Source organism: Budorcas taxicolor, chromosome 25 (assembly GCF_023091745.1).
Source record: "Budorcas taxicolor isolate Tak-1 chromosome 25, Takin1.1, whole genome shotgun sequence".
Lineage (NCBI taxonomy): Eukaryota > Metazoa > Chordata > Mammalia > Artiodactyla > Bovidae > Budorcas > Budorcas taxicolor.
The window spans coordinates 13,221,559-13,242,610 of NC_068934.1; the positions used below are offsets into that span (position 1 = coordinate 13,221,559).

At 45.4% G+C, this 21,052-nt stretch overlaps 1 pseudogene; it reads right to left on the bottom strand.

The window, feature by feature from the left end:
- Nucleotides 1-232: 232 nt before the first annotated feature.
- Nucleotides 233-1,291, bottom strand: LOC128069090 (N-acetyllactosaminide alpha-1,3-galactosyltransferase-like; annotated as a pseudogene).
- Nucleotides 1,292-21,052: the final 19,761 nt, after the last annotated feature.

Consider the following 21,052-nt stretch of genomic DNA (forward strand, 5'->3'; position numbering starts at 1 on the left):
CAACTGATAATGTATCCTCTTCCCTGCCTCCCCAACTCAGAATAGATAAGAAATCACTGGGAATTTACATCTGATTACCACAGGTTCATTCTCTCATACTACAAGGCTCAAAGTTACAAGGAGAAATAATACGTACTTGCTGTGTTGGTCTTTTGTTAGTTTTTTTTTTTTTTTAAGTTAAAAGTAAGTGTTACTTTTCTGAGGAAGTAGGCAGAATAATACTCTCTCAAATTCAGAAATGTACTGGCACAAAGTCAAAGTTATTTCTAACCACATGATACTCTTTTGTCTGCCAAGATAGCTTGACAAGCTTAATATCCGAAGGCAGGCCTATAGGATAATCCCAGCAGTATTCCGGGGATAAGATTTTAGTGGGTTTGTGGAGAAGGAAATACTTGTTGAGATGGCTTTCATCATGCCTTTGGGTTTCTATGTCATTTTTCTTATCCTTGAGGACTCCTTTGAAGCACTCCTGAGTGATGTTCAGGACCTGAGTGGGTGCTCCTTCTGAAATGGCCGCGTGGTAATAAAAATCCCCTCTGCCGAAGCGAATGTATGCTGCAGACTCCTTCCACCTCTCGTAGGTGAATTTATGGGGATCTGCCTTGTACCACCAGGCCTGTAGCTTTGCTCACCGACTTGCACAGGGTCTCCACTCCAAACTTGTCGTGGAAGACCTGGTCCAAGTCCATGCAGAAGAGGAAGTCAACCTCATGGCAGATGTACTCCCCAATGGTCTTCACATGCATCCTGAGGATGTCCGGCCAACTCCTCTCAGGCTTGATCTCGAACACTTTGATGGAGCGCAAGAGGACCCAGGTCTATCAAAAGCATCTTGGAGACATCATCCACCATGATGTAAACTATGACTCTGTGGCCAACCATGAAGTGCTTATTGGTAGACGTTAAGAACTCCTCCAAGTAATGCTCAATGTAACTTCCGACAGCAAAAACTGTCAAAGGGCCTTCCCACACTTGCAGGCGCCTTCCATTCCGTCATGGTCGCAACCTCGGGACATCTAAGTGTGTTGAATCAGTCCGAGAGATGAAGTTTTCTTTCGTCTTCCTTTGTCTGTTCCTTTTCTTCTGTGTCTTCGTCTTCCTTGTGGTAACCATTGTTAAGCCATCTTGGAAACCACCAACCCTTCTGAATACTGCTGCCACCAACTTCGGGGTTTTTTGAGGGATTTATCCAGAACAGAGAGCCTTCTGGGCTGTGGCTGTATTCCCCACATACAACGACAGCTGAGACAACCAGCATTGACAAACTCACTTTTCCTTTGACATTCATTCTTTTCTCTGTATCGTCTGCTCCTCTCCTCCCAGAGTAAAAGGCAAAAACCACCAAGCTCTGTTGAGCTTTGCTCTGCAGAAGGAGGCAGGGCTGGGAGGCAGGGCGAGGAGGCAGGGAAGGTCCGGGACTCCCACTCCGCAAGAGGATGCGCAGAAGCCGGGTGCGCTGAGGCTGGTGGGCGCCTCTGCGTCTGCCTTTTCCCGAGCCCCGCGGGGCATGCCAGGCAGTGCCATGCCGGGCTGTGCCGGGGCGGGGCGGGGCGTGCCAGGGCGGGGCTCCAGCAGGCCAGCTGCCGGGCACGCCTCCCTGCCGGGCTGCAGGTAGAGGGCCCTGGGCAGCTGGTAGCACTCTCCACGCTCTGCCCCGCCCGCGCAAGGCCCTAGGCCTTACTTTTGATTTCTTTCTTCTTCCACCATCATCATCCAGTCCTTCAGCAATTTCAGTCTTCTAGTTCTATCTTCAAAAACATTCCCAAATCTTATCACCTTCCTGCCATCTTCATTCAGTTTCAGTTCAGTTCAGTCGCTCAGTCATGTCCGACTCTTTGCGACCCCATGAATCGCAGCACGCCAGGCCTCCATGTCCATCACCAACTCCCGGAGTTTACTCAAACTCATGTGCATCAAGCTGGTGATGCCATCCAGCCATCTCATCCTGTGTCTGCCCCTTCTCCTCCTGTTCCCAATCCCTCCCAGCATCAGAGTCTTTTTCAATGAGTCAACTCTTCACATGAGGTGGCCAAAGTATTGGAGTTTCCATCTTCATTACTAACACCCTAGTCCAAGCCACATCATCTCTCACCTAGGCTTCCTGCAGTAATCTCCTACCTAGTTGCCCTGCTTCAACCTGTATCTCTGCCACAAGACCCTACTGTACAAGGACCAGAGAAATCTTTGGAAAAGGTTAAGTGGTTTATGTCACATTCCCAACCATCCCTCCCCCACCAGGTGGCCTCCTGTTGCACTCAGAATGGAATCCTGAGTCCTCGCCGTGACTGACTGAGCTGTGTGTGACCTGCCCCCTGGTCTCTTAGCCTCTTCTCCTTGACCATGCACCCAGCTTCATTATTCTATTTTTGGCTCCTTGAGCATGCCAAGTCCATTCTTGCTTTTTAGGCCTCTTTGTACTACTTATTCCTTCAGCCCAAAATGCTCTTCCAGTTTTTTTTTTTTTTGGCTGCACTGGGTCTTCATTAGGGCATGTGGGCTTAGTTGCCCCATGACATGTAGGATCTTAGGACCCCAACCAGGGACTGAACATGTGTCCCTTGCATTGGAAGGCAAATTCTTAACCACTGAACCACCAGGGAAGTCCCTGTTCTTCCTATCTTCATGTGCTTGACATTTTCTTATTCTAATCTTATTTTAAATAGAGCCAGCCCAGAGAGGCCTTCTCTGACAACTCACTCTAAAATTGCTCTCTGGGGATTTCCTTTGTGGTCCAGTGGTTAAGACTCTGTGATTTCAATGCAGGGGGCACAATTCCAATATCTGTTCGGTGAATGAAGATCCCATATGCCACATGCTGCAGCCAAATAAAATAAAATTGCTGTCTCTATACACTCTGTCCTTTCCTTTTATTTTTGTTCTCTACTGGCAGTTGCCACTATTTGATATTTTTCTTGTTTATCTATGTATATGTTCCTTTCCTCATTCCTTGCTCTCTTTTCTGTTCAGCTAAGATGTATACTCTGTGAGGGGTGTGGAGAATTTTGTCTGCCTGTTCATCACTGTAGCCTGGGCTCCTGGGTCAGTGACTTGCACAGAGAATATGCTCACTAAAAATGTATGGAATGATGAATATGTTTTTCTCATCTATAGAATGCAGAGGGAAATACTTAGTTCTCAGAGTTGTTGAGGACTAGCATTATCAAATCTGATGATGCATCTAAAGTGAATGGTTCTGTGTCTAGCATCTTTTGCTTAGTAAATAGAAATGATATTATTTTTAAAGTAGCTGGCTCACTATACACATTCAGCAAAAATTATATCTGTTCTTGTAGTCTGGGTCCTGTGTAGTATTTTATATTGAAATAACCTGTACTCTGAACAAGGTAAAAAAAATACTTCCCAATCAGCTTTTTTTTTTTCCTCCTAAAGAAAACATTTAAAACCTGCTGTTCAGTGATTAGTCAACATCAGTTAGTTTAGAACCATTATTAATGTTACTTCTCCTCCCCCTCCTCCAACACACACAGAGACACTGCATTATAATAAGGTTTGGCTTTCCCCTGGGAAATTATCATTTTCTTTCTTCTCTTTGGTTATATGATCTTTGCCAATTAACTCTCCTCAGGATCAAAGTGTTTTGGGGTTTGGTTTCCTCCTCCTGGTATTGAGGTTCTCTGAAAACTAGTCCTAGCTTTTGCATGTTCTGATCAATATTTCTTTTGCATTTATTTAACAACTATTTACTCAGGATCTCCTGAGTGCCAGGCAGTGGGGGTACAGACAGAAATTCGTAGGCGCCTCTGTCCTTAAGGTCTAGTGGGGGAAGCAGGATCCCTGAACCAGTGAGGATAATGAAGTATCTATGAAGGGAGTCTCATGGCACACGGTGGAAGTGTAAAGGAGAGAGGGGCTAATTCCCAGAGGGGAGGGTGGAGGGGTCCAGAGCTGTGTGATTGCTTACCAGCAACAAGGAGAGAATGGCCTCTCCTTGTGGGTGGAGCCATGGAGGAATGAACCTGCCTCAGGGGCCACTCTCTGGGAGCTTGGCATGGCTGTGTGATCATCGTGGTGGTGGTGGTGGTGGTAACTCAAAGGTCATGAGAATTGAAGCCAAAGAGATGAGTGGGGACTGGGTTATGGGTGGCTCTGTGTGCCCTGCTAGGGAATTTGAACTTTCCAAAAATGACTTAATAAGATTTATAAATACTTAAAAAAAATTTTTTTTTTTAACTTTTTATTTTGTATTGGGGTAGAGCCAATTAACAATGTTGTGATAGTTTTGGGCTGACAGTGAAGGGACTCAGACATACACATACACGTATCCATTTCCCCCACAAATTCCCCTCCCTTTGAGGCTGCCACATAGCATTACGCAGAGTTCCATGTATAAGCACCTGAGATTTATTGGGTGCCAGGCTCTCTTCTTTGTGCTTTGTTGTATTAAATCTTTTCATCTGTAAAATAACCCCATGAAGTAGGTGCTGTTATTATCCCTATTTACAAATGAAGAAATGTGGGCACCGAGAGGAAAGGGAACTTGCCCACAGTCGCCCAGCTCTTTGGGGCACAGACAGGACTCAGACTCGGGCAGTTGGGCTCCTGGGTTTACCTCCTTCACCAGGGCCCTGTTCTTCCTCTCACAGTGAGCTTGTGTGGGCAGCCAGGATCTCCGAGGAATTTGAAGTCTGGGAATGGCATGGTCAGATTAGTTCTTTGGAAATTGATATTGTGGTGGAATAGTCACATTGCGACATCTTGTCCACCAGTTCGTTTCCAAAAACTTCTAAGGCAAAGAATACAATGTGACTTTTTACCTTGATGTAGGCAGTATCTGAATGAGGTTGGCCGTCTTCACAGTGGCATCTTATGTCTTCATCAGCTCAGCCCAGCCCAGCCCAGCCGCTTTCCCCCAGCCTTGTGACATAGGACAGAGGCTTTGCTAGACACACATGGAGGAGATGAATAGTCAGTTTGTCTCGAGGGGCCCTGTTGTTTGAAAAGCCCCAAAGTGTCACACTCCTGCAGAAACTGAGCCCGTCCATGAGGAAAGCAGACTCAGTCTCGCCTCCCTGTCTGCAGGGCCCACATTGAATGGGCAGCGGAGCCCAGGCGTTGCTTACATAGCGATCCCTGTTTCTCTTTCTGGAGGGATCCTTGCTGGTGAGGTTGTCACTTCGGTGTCAAGGAGGTTAAATATGCTGGATCAAGCAACCAGTTGGATTGGATCCCTTCAAGCTTTTCCTGATTTGAAAACTTAATCCATTGTTATATCTATTGTCTTTTATTTTTTAAATTTTATTTTTAATTTAAAACATTTTTATTTAGGCTGTGCTGGGTCTTTGCTGTGGCTCATGGGAGCTTCTGTAGTTAGTTGTAGTGTGAGGGGCTTCTCTCTAATAGCAGAACACGGGCTCTCGAGCGCATGGGCTCAATAGTTGTTGTTCACGGGCCTCGTTGTTCAGTAGCTTATGGGATCTTCGTTCCCCGACCAGGGATCGAACCCATGTCCCTTCACTGGAAACTGGATTCTTAACCACTGGGCTACCAGGGAAGCCCCCCATTATCTTTTCCAAATCTGAGAAAATTCCTTCTAATTTACAACAATGTCAACTTTAGTAGCACAGCACTCTCCACGCTCCTGGCTTATGGCTATTGATACAGGCCTAAGAAGGCTGAGCGCTGAAGAATTGATGCTTTTGAACCATGGTGCTGGAGAAGACTCTTCAGAGTCCCTTGGACAGCCAGGAGATCCAACCAGTCCATCCTAAAGGAAATCAGTCCTGGGTGTTCATTGGAAGGACTGATGTTGAAGCTCCAATACTTTGGCCGTCTGATTCGAAGAGATGACATACTGGAAAAAACCCTGATGCTGCAAAAGACTGAGGGCTGGAGGAAAAGGGGGAGACAGAGGATGAGATGGTTGGGTGGCATCACTGACTTGATGGATGTGAGTCTGAGTGAACTCTGGAAGACAGTGAAGGACAGGGAAGCCTGGCGTGCTGCAGTCCCATGGATTTGCAGAGTCAGACACAACTTAGCTACTGAACAACAACAACACAGGCCTAAGAGTCTTCCGCAGGCGTTAGGGACTTTGATCATTCCAGCTGTTCTGCCACCATGGTGTGAAATTGCTGTTTTGTTTACAGTCAGACATTGTATGAGGTCAGTTCTCTTGACAGCACTTGAAAAAACCCATTGCTATATGTTCCTACAGGTCTTTGTAATGTACTCTGGTTTTAAAAATTGAAATGATTTTTTTAACTGCTTTGGAGGAGATCTTGTCATGATTACAGTGATCAAAACCAAACTAAATCATGTAGTGCTCAGGAAAAAGAGGGAGGAACACATCAAAATGCTGGTAGTGTTTGTGTTGCTTTTGGTTAATTCCTTTTTCTATGTCTTCTGCTTTTTTAAAAAATGTGTCTATGGTATATGCAAAATGTTAAAACTTGTTTAAAAGGTGGGGCGGATGAAACTTAAAAAACGAAAAGCTCCCTGTGATCTCATAAACTAAGCGCAATATATGTTCTTGCTTTGGAAATGCTCTTGTTCACATCCATGCTTATTTTTTTTATAGCTACAGTCCTGATAAATGCAGCTTTGTGTATTATTTTAGTTTTGTAGCCTATGTTCAACATTATTTCATATTTCTACATAGTTTTCATAACTGGAATTTCTAATAGCTGCCCTGCATTCCATGGTGTTGATGTTCCATACAACACTGCCCGAGCTGGACAACTGGATTGTTTCCAGTTCTTTTAGGTAAGATGTAATGAGCATTTCTGTTCATATTGCATTTTGAGTTTATTCCTTAAGGTGAATTTCCAGAAGGGAGTTCCCAGCATGGAAAGTGTGAATGCAGTTATGGCTTTTGGTTTTTACCTGTAGGAAGATTCTGCTTTCAGAAGAGCTAATTAAATGTGGATGGTCACTAGCTGATTATGTGTCTACCTGTTACGTTTCCCTTACCAGTATTGAGTCCCTATATTTTAATAAAGCGTATTATTTCTAAATAATTCATGTTTATTGAAGAAAGTTTAGAAAAGATATAAATAGATCAAGAGGAAAATAATCTATAATCCCACTGCTTAGAGGAAGCATTTTTAAAATGCATTTTCTTCCACGTATATGTTTCATAATGTTACATCATGTGGTTCCATGTAACCATTTCTCCACTGTTGGATAGAGGCTTTACCCGCCCCGTTTTCCGGGACTGTATTAAATAATATTGGAACGAATTTTCTTTGTGCACTACTGTGAATAAATCTGTGTGTATGTCTTGGAATCATTCCTTAGGGAAAACTCCCAGAAGCGAAATTGCTAAATCAAAGAGCATGGATGTTGTTAAGGCTTTTGATAAATACTGAAGGCCTGCTAGTGAGGACAGTCATTCCTTGTTACACTTACACCTGGTTAGACATCGCTGGCTGGGTGAGAGGTGACAAGGGCTGGAGCCAGGCTGGTGCTGTGGAGAGAAAGGTGCAGAGGAGGGGGGTAGTCAGGCTACATTTCTTTCTTCTTCTTTCTTTTTCAATTTTATTTATTTATTTTTGGCTGCACTGCATTGCTTTTGTGCAGGCTTTCTTATTGTGGCGAGCAGGAGGCTACTCTCTTGCTGTGGTGTTTGGGCTTCTCATGGCCTGGCGTCTCTCGTGGAGCACAGGCTCTGGGCGCACGGACTTCAGTTGCAGCATGCGAGCTCAATAGTTGTGGCACAGGCCTGATTTGCTCTGAGGCATGTGGGATCTTCCCAGGTTGGGAACCCATGTCCCCTGCATTGGCAGGTAGATTCTTATCTATTGCACCACCAGGGAGGCCCCAGGCTACATTTCTGACAGCGCATCAGCAGGCCTTGGCGACAAATGGCTTGTGGCCTTCTGTGTGTGTGTGTGGTGTTCGAGGTAGACTGGAGAATTTTTACCCCATATTCCATATAGGAATTTGCAAGGATACAGATAAGGGTCTTCCCTGGTGGCACGGATGGTAAAGAATCTGCCTGCATTGCAGGAAACTTAGGTTCCATTCCTGGGTCGGGAAGATCCCCTGGAGAAGGGAATGGCAACCCACTGCAGTTTTCTTGCCTGGAGAATTCCATGAAGGAGCCTGGCAGGCTACAGCCTGTGGGATCGCAAAGAGTCAGACACAACTGAGCAACTAACACATACAGATAAGATAATTTTTAGGACAGCAAACCTGAGGCCTTCTATAGATGTAAAAGTTTATTGATAGTAATAGTCACCAAGAAATCTCACCCCACAAGCCTGTTTCAAAGGATGAAATAGGCTGATGTGTATAAAGCATCTACGCTTAGACAAATAGGCATTCTTCTGTGTTGACAGCAGACCTGGCAAGGTCTTGGGAGATAAAACTTGGGAGAATTGCTACATTTTATCCTCCTCCATTTGAGTCACAGAGCATGTGGACACTTGCTTCCCTTTTTCCTTTTCTCCTGCTTCCAGTGAGGAGGGAATCTGTTTAACAGTTGAGGGTAGGGTCCAGCCTGGAGTGACAGGGAAGGAGATACCCCCAGCCCTGGTCTGGCTTGGAGGGAAGTGCTTGGGGCTGAAGCTCTGACTGCTGGCTGCCTGGCCCTGCTGCTCTGAATCTCAGCCCGGGGGAGGAGCCTAAGGATGCTGATAACGAGGTCCTTCCGGTCCAGCCAAACAGGCACAGGAAAGCTGCTGCGGAGCAAAGATTAGACACACTCCCTGATTTACACAACGTGGAGAACAGACCTTCCCCGCCTCCCCAGAGCTCTTGGCGGGTGGTATTGTTTATTGTTGGAGGAGGACAACAGAGGGAGCCTGGCAGGCTTGTGCAGAAGCCGGAAACAACGAGTTGGGTCTGGGAAGGTGTTTTCTTCGATCAGTGCAACAAACATGTTTTGCAGACAGAAGCTCCCCATCTTGGAAAGGGATTAATGAGTGGAAGGGTATCTTCCTTCTCCCCGGTAGACAAGGGGCCTGAACCACCCAGTGTATCCTGTGCCCAGGTGCTGTGGTGCAAAACAAATTAACTGCCTGCCGGGGGAGTGCGTGGAATGGGGCCCAAGTGGGTGGAGGGCGGCCCTCCCCCTCGTCTCCTTTCTCTGTGGGAAGACACATCTGGGCCCAGGGCAGTGATGACTTCTCACTGCGGAAAGTGAAAGAGCGTTGTTTACTTAAGCAGAATCGTTCCGATGTGGCCTTTGGTGAACTGTTCTCGTGAAATGCCATTCCTTGGATTACTTTTCACTCTCCTTATTCCTCTGGATTCCCAAATCCATTTTGTACTTAGAGCAAAGAGGAAAATATGGAAGATAATGTGTACGAAGACTAAGATAAAATACCTTACTGTCTTGCCCTTGAAAATAATACTGTGGAGATCTCAGGCCTACCTTGTTTTTTATCTTTATTTTTTTCATGTGTCTCAAAGAATATTCTTGGGACTTCCCTGGTGGTCCAGTGACGGGAGACTGTGCTTCCAAAGCAGGTGGCCCAGGTTCGATCCTTGGTCAGGGAACTAAATTACACATGCTGCAAGGAAGACCTGGAGCCATCCTGGCCACGGCCCCCCGACCGCCGCCCACCCCCCCCTCGCCAAAATCTCAGAGGCTGCTTTTTTTTTTTTTTTTTGCGTTTTCTTCCCTTTTATTAGATTCATAATATGCTGCCCAAGTTGGAAATGCAAGCAAACCCAGGGCTGCTTTTGACCTCCCTCCCATCCATGGGTCCCTGCCAACCTCCCTGGTGGTTAGGCCCCAGCCTTGCCCAGAGGGGATGTATAGTTGCAGACTTTATTTGTCCTGGCGGCAGCTCTGATTTAGAGTTAGAGGACCCAGGTGTCTCTTCTGACTCTGTTGCCTACACGCTGTGCAGCTGGAGGCAACTCACTCTTCGTCCTTTCAAAGGCCATTTCTGTAAAATGGGGAGAAGGAGACAGGTTCCTCCTGCCTTCTCAGGAGGGTTCTGTGTCAGAGTCCAGTGAGAGCAGTTTCTGAGCGGCAGTACATGATCCTCAAGGGCAAGAGTTTTGTTTTGATTAGGGACACAAATAGCCTATCGTTCTACCCGTTGGATTTGGCTGTCACACACACGATGGATACTTGGTTTTAAGGGAATTTGGCGTGAAAGAATGAGCCCACCATGTAGAGAGACATGGTTTAATATACACCATGAGCTAGAAAAGGCAACTCCAGAACCTGGGAGGGACATTCCCTAAAGGGTTTCTGTCACAGTAAGGGGTGCAGCAGGGCAAAGAGAAAACAGAAAGAGACAGACAGAGCACCTCAAATAGATATTTTTAAAAGGGCCCCTTTCACTGTATTAGGATAGCTACCTTGCCTCTTAAGCACTATTGTAAGACTGAATGAAAGGGCAGAGTATAATTTTCTTTTTTAAAATATTTATTTGTCTGCACTGGGTCTTAGTTACGGCATGTGGGATCTAGTTCCCTGACTGGGAATCACACCTGGGCCCCCTGCCTTGGGAGTGTGGAGTCATAGCTACTGGACCATCAGGGAAGTCCCTATAATTTATTCAGAGTTGGAGGTCATCCTTTTTCCCCAAAAGAGCTAGATACTACAGTCTCTCCAAAAGCAAACACTGCACTAGTTTTCTTTTGTAGTTTTTCTGGAGATATTTTATGCAGATATGCTGGGCTACGCTAAGTTGCTTCAGTCATGTCCGACTCTTTGTGACCCTGTGGGCTGTAGCCTGCCAGGCTCCTCTGTACCTGGGATTCTCCAGGTAAGAATACTGGAGTGGGTTGCCATGCCCTCTTGCAGTGGATCTTCAGGGATTGAACCCACAGTCTCTTACGTCTCCTACGTTACAGGCGGATTCTTTTCCACTAGTGCCACCTGGGGACCCCGTGCAGGTGCAGTTAATTAATTATATGCCCTCTTTTCATACTATGGACTTCCCCAGTGGCTCAGTGGTAAAGAATCTGCCTGCAATGCAGGAGACTCTGGAGACATGGGTTTGATCCCTGAGTCAGGAAGATCCCCTGGAGGAAGAAATGGAGACTCACTCCAGTATTCTTGCCGGGAAAATCCCATGGACAGAGGAGCCTGGCGGACTACAGTCCATGAGGTCGCAAAGAATCAGACACGACTGAGCAACTGAGCACAGCAGCAGCTTTTCATACTATGCACACTGTTCTCCACCTTGCTTCTTTCACTTAATGTACTTTGCAGATGTCCATAGTGGGCTGCATGGAATATTGGTGTATAGTTTTCACAGTCTGTACAACTATTTTCCTACTGATGGAGTTAGGCTGATTTCTTATTTGCTATTATAAACATTGTTGTAATATATCCCACTCCATGTGTCTTTGCACATATGTATCAGTATCAGTGCAGGATGAATTCCCCGAAGTAGAATTGTTGAATCAGAGAGATTATAATAGTCTTTTTAGTTTTCAGTCGATATAGCCTTGCATAGAAATTGCATTGGTTTGCCTCCCATCAGCAGTATACAGGTGCTGTATTTTTGTATACTCTGTCCAATGCAGAGTGAACGTTACCAATGTGATATGAAAAATGGCCTCTGATTACAAATTCATTGTAGTTTTCATCATAAATGATAATTTATAAATTCATTATAGTTTGAATTTACTCATGAGCAAGGCTGATTTTTTTTTAATGTAAGTACCATTTTAATTTCATCTGATAAACTGTCTGCTCATGTCTTTTACTCTTTTTTTTTCTATTGGGTTATACATCTTATTGATTTATAGGAAATTAGCCCTTAGTTATATGCATTTCACATATTTTAGTTCATCTTTGTTTTATGATGCAGAATTTTAAAAAATTAGTCAAATGGGTCAATATCTTTATTTAATGGCTTTGATTTTATGCAATTCTTAGAAAGCATTCCCCACTTTAAGATTTCTGTATTTATGTATATCATGCTTTCTTCTAGCACTTGCATGTTTTCATTTTAAAAAATCCAAATCTCTCATCCATCTGGAATTTATTTCAGGAAGAGGAGTGAGACAGGATTCCAGCTCAATTTTTTTCATAGAAAAACATGGGTTTTGAATCCTGGCACTTTAGCTCATTAGCTGTGTAATTTTAAACAAATAAGTTAACCCCTCTGAACCTCAATTTCTTTATCTGTGGAATGGGAATAATAATGCCTACCTAGTGAGGCTGTTGAAAAGGTTAAATAAGATTATGTATGGAAACAGAATAGTTCGTGGCATATAGTTAAGTGTTCAAATCATGGTCCAAATACCCAGGAACCTGGGAAAACAGGGCGTTCCCACAAGGGGAGAATTTTGAGGTACGTGGGATACAGAGGTCACCTTGCAACTCGCCAGCGTGTGACTTAGGGTGAATCACTTAAACCCTTGGTTTCCTCACCTGCATAATGAGTGATAAGAACTAGTTCTTGTGGAGAGGCCCAGATTAGATCATGTCTGTGAAAGCATTTGGTCAACTGTAAAGGGCCATAACAGAAATGCTGGAGATTATGGCCTGATGAATGAGAAGCAGCCACGGCACAGGTGGGTGTTTGCCATCCCTGGCCGGGGAGAATAATTAACTTGCAATAACCTGAAATTAGCAGCTGATGTAAAGCAAGTGAGCTTGCAGTACTTGATTATAGTAATGTTTAGTAATTGCCTTCTAGTAATTAAGCAATAATGAGCTTCCTGAGACAGAACCTTGTTAGAGCAAAAGACAGATCAAGCCCTTCCAGTTCAGTGTACGCTTCTTGAACACTGCCAGGGGAGTATGCAGACACGAGTACCTTGTGGAAGTGTGGTTCTTGTCTTTAAGAACAGACGGGAGGAGCCGTAGACGTGTAGGGCACAGCCCCCTGCAGCGGACAGAGCACATGTGGAGATAAACTGGGAGGAAGGTCCGCAGTGCCCTGTGATTGTCCAGGAGGGAGAGAACCACCTGCTCAGCCCTGTGTGTCCGTCTGCACCCAGTCCCTGCAACCCAGCCCGGACTGAAGAGCCGCAGCTCAGTAATGCTTTCTTCAGATGTTACTTGTTGCCCTTTTCTGCCCCTCATTTGGTTGTTTTGGATTCATCAGTCTCATATCTTGTTTCTCGGGCCCTACCCATCTTCCTCCACAGCTGGGGCTTTGTTTAGGGTCTCTGTTTCTCCTAGACCTGATGAGTCCAATTTTTCCCAGGGTAGGAGTTGCTATATAAAGTGTAGGATGTCTGGTTAAATTTGAATTTCAGATAAACAACTAATAACTTTATAGTAGCAATATAAGTATGTTCTGTGCAATATTGGGGTTATACTTATCTGCTAAAAATTATTCATATGTCCCATGTAATATTTGGAGCAAACATACTGAAGTCTATTTGTTGCTATCTGAAATTGAAATTTAACTGGGTCTCTTCCTCCTTCCCTCTTCCCTCCCATCCTTCCCTCCTCCCTCCCTCCATTCCTCCTTCTAAAACCCTATCTGAATAGCCCTGATTTCAAATGCTATAAAATAGCATTTACCATACTCATGTTTTATGGAGTCCAAGTAGCAAGGGATAGTAAAAGGTATTAATCTTAGAAAAGACTTTTCAGCTAAAGTCATGTCTGGTAAATTCTGGTTTAAACAGTTAACCAGTTTTCTTCATTGTGGAAAAATTTTCAGAACCTTTTAAGTCTCCAACCCTGGATTATAGTATTTAGTGTTTCTCGAAGTTATGTCGCTGTCCTCCCCCTCCCACTTCCTGCGTTTTTAGGGTCTTAGGAGCAAATGTTGAGTGAATGCTGATGGGCCTTCCGGGTGTCTGTTCTATTTGCAGACCATGAGTTCTGATTTGAGGTTTTGGAAAAATAGCCCTCAGTGTGTAGTCACTCAATCGTGTCCGACACTTTGCAGTCCTATGGAGTGTACGCAGCCCACCAGGCTCCTCCGTCCATGGGATTTTGCAGGCAAGCATACTGGAGTGGGTTGCCATTTCCTTCTCCAAGCCCTCTGTGGAAAATAAAAAAGAGTTTGTATAATATTATGATTCTGTTTTTGTTTTAAAAATCTTTAAATTAAAAAATAAACACATTGATGTGAGAATATGTATATTAAAAAAGCTAGAAGATTGTAGAACAAATTATTAACTGTACTGTCCCCAGGGCGGGTGTGGGTAGGGAAAGAGATTTTCCCTAGCAGACTTTTCTTTCCTTCTTGTTTGACTGTATGCTCTGCAATCAGTATATATGACTCTTGACTGACGGTTAGGGATTAAAAAAAGTTTGATTATTATACTTTTGAAAACATTTGATTATTGTATATTTATTTACATACTGCTTTTCTGTTTATTTCCTGATTTGCAACTCAGTGATGTAGGTTCTAATGTTGTTGTTGTTTAATCACTAAGTTGTGTCCGATTCTTTGCGACCCCATGGACTGTAGCCCTCCAGGCTCCTCTGTCCATGGAATTCTCCAGGCAGAAGTACTGGAGTGGGTTGCCATTTCCTTCTCCAGAGACATTTTCTGGACCCAGGGATTGAACCCACATCTCCTGCTTGGCAGGCAGATTCTTTACCATTGAGCCACCAGGGAAGCCTCATAAATCCCCGCTTTCTGGATGAGGAAACTTTACCCAGCTCTTTGGCTGACCCAGGTCTCTCTCGTTCCTGAAACACTCATGCTGCCTTTTTGGGTTAGCGAAGGGGCGGCACGTGCAGTGCTGGGGAGGGACCACGGCTCCTCTTCACCGACCCTCTCAGTTTATAGAGCACGGTTGAGACCTTGAACGGGAGAAGGACCTCCATGAGACATGTAGCCTTTGAACAAGGACAGGTCCCCCAAATATCATTCTCTTTGGCAGGGGCTAGGGGACAGAAGGCAGGGCAGGGATCTGGCCCTGTGTTCACCAGAAGCCTTGACTTTAATTGGTTGTGCTGAGCCCAAAAGAGCAAGGGGAGATGTTCTGATGTACAGCAGTGAATACAGTTTGTTTTGTTTTTTGAAAAGGTCACTTTGATAAGTGCTTTTATGTTGCCAAAATCACATTGGTTAGAATGTTTTTTTTTTCCTTTTAAGCTTTTCACAGTACATTTTGTTTCCTTATCTTTTTAAAAACATATATTTAAACACGATTTGTTTCTTTATTTTTGATTGTGCTGGTTCTTAATTGCTGCGTGGGCTTTCTTCTAGCTGCAGAATGGGGGCTACTCTCCGGTTGCAGTACGCGGGCTTCTCCCTGCAGTGGCTTCTCTTGTTGTGGAGCACGAGCTCTAGGGCATGCCGGCTTCAGTAGCTGAGCAGACGGGCTCCGTCGTTGTGGCTCCGTGGCTCTTGAGCACAGGCTCAATAGTTGTGGTGCAGAGGTTTAGTTGCTCTGAGGCATGTGAGATCTTCCCCAACTAGGGATCGAACCCATGTCTCCTGCACTGGCAGGGAAATTCTTTCCCATGGAGCCACTAGGAAAGCCCCTCCTTATCTTTTTTAAAGTCATTTTTTTCTTTTCCTCATCTGTTTTTCCTTTTTTGAATTTTATGTACATATCCACTTACTTAGAGCTATTGTGGTATTTACGGTATTTGAGGCTTGGCTTGTTTATCTGAGCAGAGTTCCTGTTTATATCCCTTGTGCCGATACTTGGTTACAGGACAAACTGAATGGTGGATGTGGTTTGCTGGGGAAAGTCTGGACCCAGCTCTGAAAAGAGACCTGCGCACGGAGGGTGTAGCTGTGCTTGGATGACTGGCATCAGTGTGCGGCCCTTTCAGTGTAGTGTGCTGCTCCCAGAGCAGGGAGGTTCCAGAACACTGCAGTTCAGAGAGGCCTGGGGGTCCATTCAGCTTAGCCTCCAGTCCTCATGACAGTTACAGCAGTGCTCTCTTACCACCAGGCAGAGGGCAGCAGCATTCTACTTCAGAAGGAGCTGGAATTAGGAGTTAGATGCATCTGGCTTTGAATCCTGGTCTTAAGACTGACTAGCTGCATGACTTTAGAATAACCCCTCTGTGCCTCAGTTAGAAAAGGCAGAGGAACCAGCGATCAAATTGCTGACATCTGTTGAATCATAGAAAAAGCAAGAGAGTTCCAGAAAAACATCTGCTTCATTGACTCTGCTAAAGCCTTTGACTGTGTGTTTCACAGCAAACGGTGGAAAATTCTTAAGGAGATGGAAATACCAGACCACCTTACTTGCCTTCTGTGAAACCTGTATGTAGGTCAAGAAGCAACAGCTAGAATTGGACATGGAGTAATAGACTGGTTCCAAATTGGGAAAGGAGTACATCAAGGCTGTATATTGTCACCCTGCTTGTTTAACTAATATGCAGAGTACATCATGAGAAACGCTGGGCTGGAAGAAGCACAAGCTGGAATTAAGATTGCCGGGAGAAATATCAATAACCTCAGATACACAGTTGACACCAACCTTATGGCAGAAAGCGAAGAGGAACTAAAGAGCCTCTTTATGAAAGTGAAAGAGGAGGGTGAAAAAGCTGGCTTAAAACTCAACATTCAGAAAATGAAGATCATGGCACCTGGTCCCATCACTTCATGGCAAATAGATGGGGAAACAATAAAAACAGTGACAGACTTTATTTTCTTGGACTGCAAACTTACTGCAGATGGTGACTGCAGCCATGGAATTAAAAGACACTTGCTCCTTGGAATAAAAACTTTGACCAACCTGCTGCTGCTGCTGCTGCGAAGTCGCTTCACTCGTGTCCAACTCTGTGCAACCCCATAGACGGCACCCCACCAGGCTCCACCATCCCTAGGATTCTCCAGGCAAGAACACTGAAGTGGGTTTGACCAACCTAGACAACATATTAAAAAGCAGAGATACTACTTTGCTGATAAAGGTCCATCTAGTCAAAGCTATGGTTTTTCTAGTAGTCATGTATGGATGTGAGAATTGGATCATCAAGAAGGCTGAGCACTGAAGAATTGATGCTTTTGAACTGTGGTGTTGGAGAAGACTCTTGAGAGTCCCTTGGACTGCAAGGAGATCCAACCAGTCAATCCTAAAGGAAATAAACCCTGCACATTCACTGGAAGGACTGATGTTGAAGCTGAAGCTCCAATACTTTGGCCACCTGATTTGAAGACTCACTGAAAAAGACCCTGATGCTGGAAAAGAGTGAAGGCAGGAGGAGAAGGGGACAACAGAGGACGAGATGGTTGAATGTCATCGCCGACTCAATGGACATGAATTTGAGCAAACTCCAGGAGACAGTGAAGGACAGGGAAGCCTGGCTTGCTACAGTCATGGGGTTGCAAAGAGTCGGACAAGACTGAGTGACTGAACGACAACAGCAAGTTAGGGGTGGTCATAATAGTACCTACCTCATACATTGTGGGACTTCCCAGGTGGCACTAGTAGTAAAGAATCTGCCTGCAATGCAGGAGAACCAGGTTTGATCCCTGGGTTGGGAAGATCCCCAGGAGGAGGGCATGGCAACCCACTCCAGTATTTTTGCCTGGAGAATCCCACGGACAGAGGAACCTGGGGAGCTACAGTTCATGGGGTCACACAGAGCGAAGCAACTTAGTATGCACATACGTTGTGAGGAGTAAATGAGCAAATACATGTAGAAGAATACCGTTCATGTAAGAAACATTGAAGAGAAGAAAATGGCACCCCACTCCAGTATTGTCGCCTGGGAAATCGCATGGACAGAGAAGCCTGGCGGGCTACGGTCCATGGGGTCACAAAGAGTCGAACGTGACTGAGTGATGAGACAGCAGTAGCCAGAAACGCTGACTTACAAGAGAAGCCATTTGCAATGAGCAACCTGCAGACCAGCTGGAGAGTAGCCCCCGCTCGCCGCAACTAGAGAAAGCCTGCTGCAGCAACAAAGACCCAACACCGCTAGAAGCAAATTTTTAAAAACTTTAACAAGAGAAACATGGAGTAAGTGTCAGCTATTATTAACAATAATAGAAAATACAGTTCCTAGAATCGTGCTTGGCCAGTAGCATATCTTGCGACCTGTTTGCTCCAGACAAGGTGTGACTTTTGTTGTCAATTTTGGGACAGGGTGTAACTGACAGCTTCTGAGTGGATCCCCCCTCCCGGGACGCTGTGTTACCACGTGGCGCTTGGTGATGCTTGGGCTGTTCTGTTACTTCCCAAACAGAAAGACTTCCTCAGAGCGCAGTTTCCAGATGTCTTGTGAGCTTTTCACCCAGCGGTATGTCTTCTATTAAGAACGAAACAGTAACCACAGCCAGTCCCCAGGAGTTTACAGTGCAGCGTTCACCACGGGCAGTCTGCATTTTTAAAGGGACCAAACACTTTCCCTCTCAGAGGTTTATTTAAAAAAACAAAACAAAACAGCCACTCAATGGAGCACTGAAGTAATTTCTTACAGAAAGGGGCGGGACCTTTGCTTTTAGTCTGTGGCTGCTCCAGGTGGTCACTGCCTGCGGCTTGACTCTGAGCCTGACTCTGGGCAGGTAACTTCCTCTTCTTTCCCTGAAGCTGCATAATTTGGGCTCTGCTGACCTTCTCTTAGGAGCCCTGTATCTCAGCCCTTTATTTTTGGACATTCTCCTCTTGATCTTCTGCTTTGTTTCTTTGAACTCTGCCCAAGATGGAGACATCGATGTGTTGCAAATGATCTGAGCACAGAAAAAGCACATGATCCAAGGCTGCGTTCTCTTTTCGTTGACTTAGGATGTGTGAGTTGTGGTCTGTGTGTGAGCCACATGGCCGCACATCTTCCCGCTCTCCTTGCACCTAACCCTGAGATTTCTTTTCTTTTTGCTTTTAACAGCTTTATTGAGTTTTAACCCTTGCGTTTTTAGCCGGAGTCTGATCTTGATTCTTATCTTAACTGCTCCAGTGTGGTAGAAAGAATTTTGGATTTGAACCCACAGGGGAAAAGAAAAGGAAAATCACGTTTACTGAGTCTTGTCCTCGTCATTCGATTTGTCAGGATTTTCTGAAGTTGCTAGTATGAGCCGGGCTTTGTGAAAGGCACCCTAGGGTGGTGCTTCGGGCAATGTGGGTGCTGGACCCAGGCTATCTGGGTTTGAATTTCAGCTCCATCAGCTCTTTAAGTGGGACCTTAATGACATCTTATCCCATGTGTCAGTGTCCCCATCTGTCAAGTTAGGATGCTAATAGTGTCTACCTGATAGGAGTGTTGTGAGGATTAAATGAGTTAATAATATAGAATGAGGTGATGATGGTGGTGGTAGTAGTGGCGAAGGCGATAATCACAGCAATGATGATGACTGGGGGGACTAGGATCGGAGCTCAACCAGAGAGACGCTTCACTGGTTTCATGCTGCTCACAGTCCCGTATGCACGTGCCCGTGTGTGCTAAGGGATGCACTTGGAACATGAGACAGATATAAATAAATAAGTACAGTAAAACTTGGTGAGGGGAGGGGACAGGGGAGGCCCCTTTTGATGGCATGTATATCTTCTGGACTTGAAGTCTGGCTGTTGTCTTTATGTTTGGACTACCCTCAGTTTACTCGCCTGTAAACTAGGTTACATGAAACACCCGCCTTATAAAAAGAAATGAAAGTAGCCACAAAGCGCCAAGTATGGTGCCTGACATATGGTGAGCTGAGTGACCATTTATGGACCCAGATTCTTGACAGAGAGATACTTTTCCTCTGCTGTCCCAGGGAACGGAGACCTGCACGTTGGCTTTGGCTGTCAGTTGTCTTTCCGAGGGTCGTTGGAATCCACATAGAAATCACCGTTGTTCACATGGAACTGCCCTGGCTCCTTCGCAGGTCGCTTTGCAGTGGCCTCTCCCTCCATGCCTGCACCCTGCAGCCCTCAGCCCGTGGAGCTCCGGAGGCAGGTGGGCATCACCCTTGGCGGCCCCCGCTCCCCAGGCTCCCTCGCCCCCGTGTGCTCACTGACCCTCTCTGCTCACCTCCTTTACACTGACCCTCCTGTGCTCCAGAATCCATCAGGCTTGTTCGGCCTTCACCTTATGAAATGAGCTATGCTCCTGTTGTTTTGAATTGTGACTAACTTCGTTATTGTTCTTTAGCTTTTCTCATGTTGATCTCACGGGCAGAGACTGTGTCATCTCTGTATTTCCTAGGATGACTGTTCTTATTGTTTAGTCACTAAGTCTTGTCTGATTCTTTTGCAACCCCATGGACTGTAGCCTGCTAGGCTCCTCTGTCCATGGGATTTCCCAGGCATTCCCTTCTCCAGGGGAGTGGGCTGCCATTCCCTTCTCCAGGGGATCTTCCCAGCCCAGGGGTCAAACTCGAGTTTCCTGCTCGGCAGGCAGATTCCCTACCTCTGAGCCACCAGGGAAGTCCAAGTGACTAGCACACTGCTATAGTAGGTACTGAACTGTTTTTACCAGGATGGGGCTTTGTGGGTACCAAGGCTCTTTTACATGGTCTTCTTTTTTCCTTTAAGTCTCCATAAGAGTTCTCTGAAGGAGACAAGGCAGGTAGCCTTTTTAGCACAGTCGGGAAACTAAGGCTTTTACTTCAGCCGTAGGCTCATTAGTTAATTATTTAATTCTACAGAGTAGATATTGACTAAGTGTAACTGTGTCCCATGGGCTAGGAAAATAGAGCTGAAAGACATCATTCTTTCCCTCAAAGATGAGGCAGACATTAGAACAAAGAATTGTATGACGTTTTAGGACAGAGGAACGGTGAACCTGTTTGTTTGGGGAAGATGAGCAGAAAACTCAGAGAGAAAGAGATGCTTCCATCAGTCCCTAAAGGACTAACTTTCCAAACATAGAAAGGTTAAGGATTGTTTTTGATATACACTTGATTCCCTACAGTGACAAGTACTCAGTAAACATTTGTAATATGAAAACACACACGCAGAAGGTGATCGAGAGGGCTTCCCAGAGGAAATACTGGTACGTAGTCCAGGGGGATGAGAAGAAGGGTACTTTGAGAGGTGCTGTAGCATCCACACGGCTAGCAGGAGGTGAATAGCAACGGGGAGGTGGTTGAGGGGAATATGGCAGCATCTCCCCCTGGTAGGACCCCAGGTCCCCCAGGATTTGCAAGAGACTGAAAGCTTCCTCCCTTCATTCACACTCCCAGTCTCTAGCCCTTCCTCCCAGAGGCACTCACAGCATCTACATAAACCACCTTTCAGCTTTGCATGGGCTCCGCTTCGCTCCGCTTCCTTGCACCCCCAGCTTGTCTGCTCAGAGATTCATAATCTCCTTTTTGTG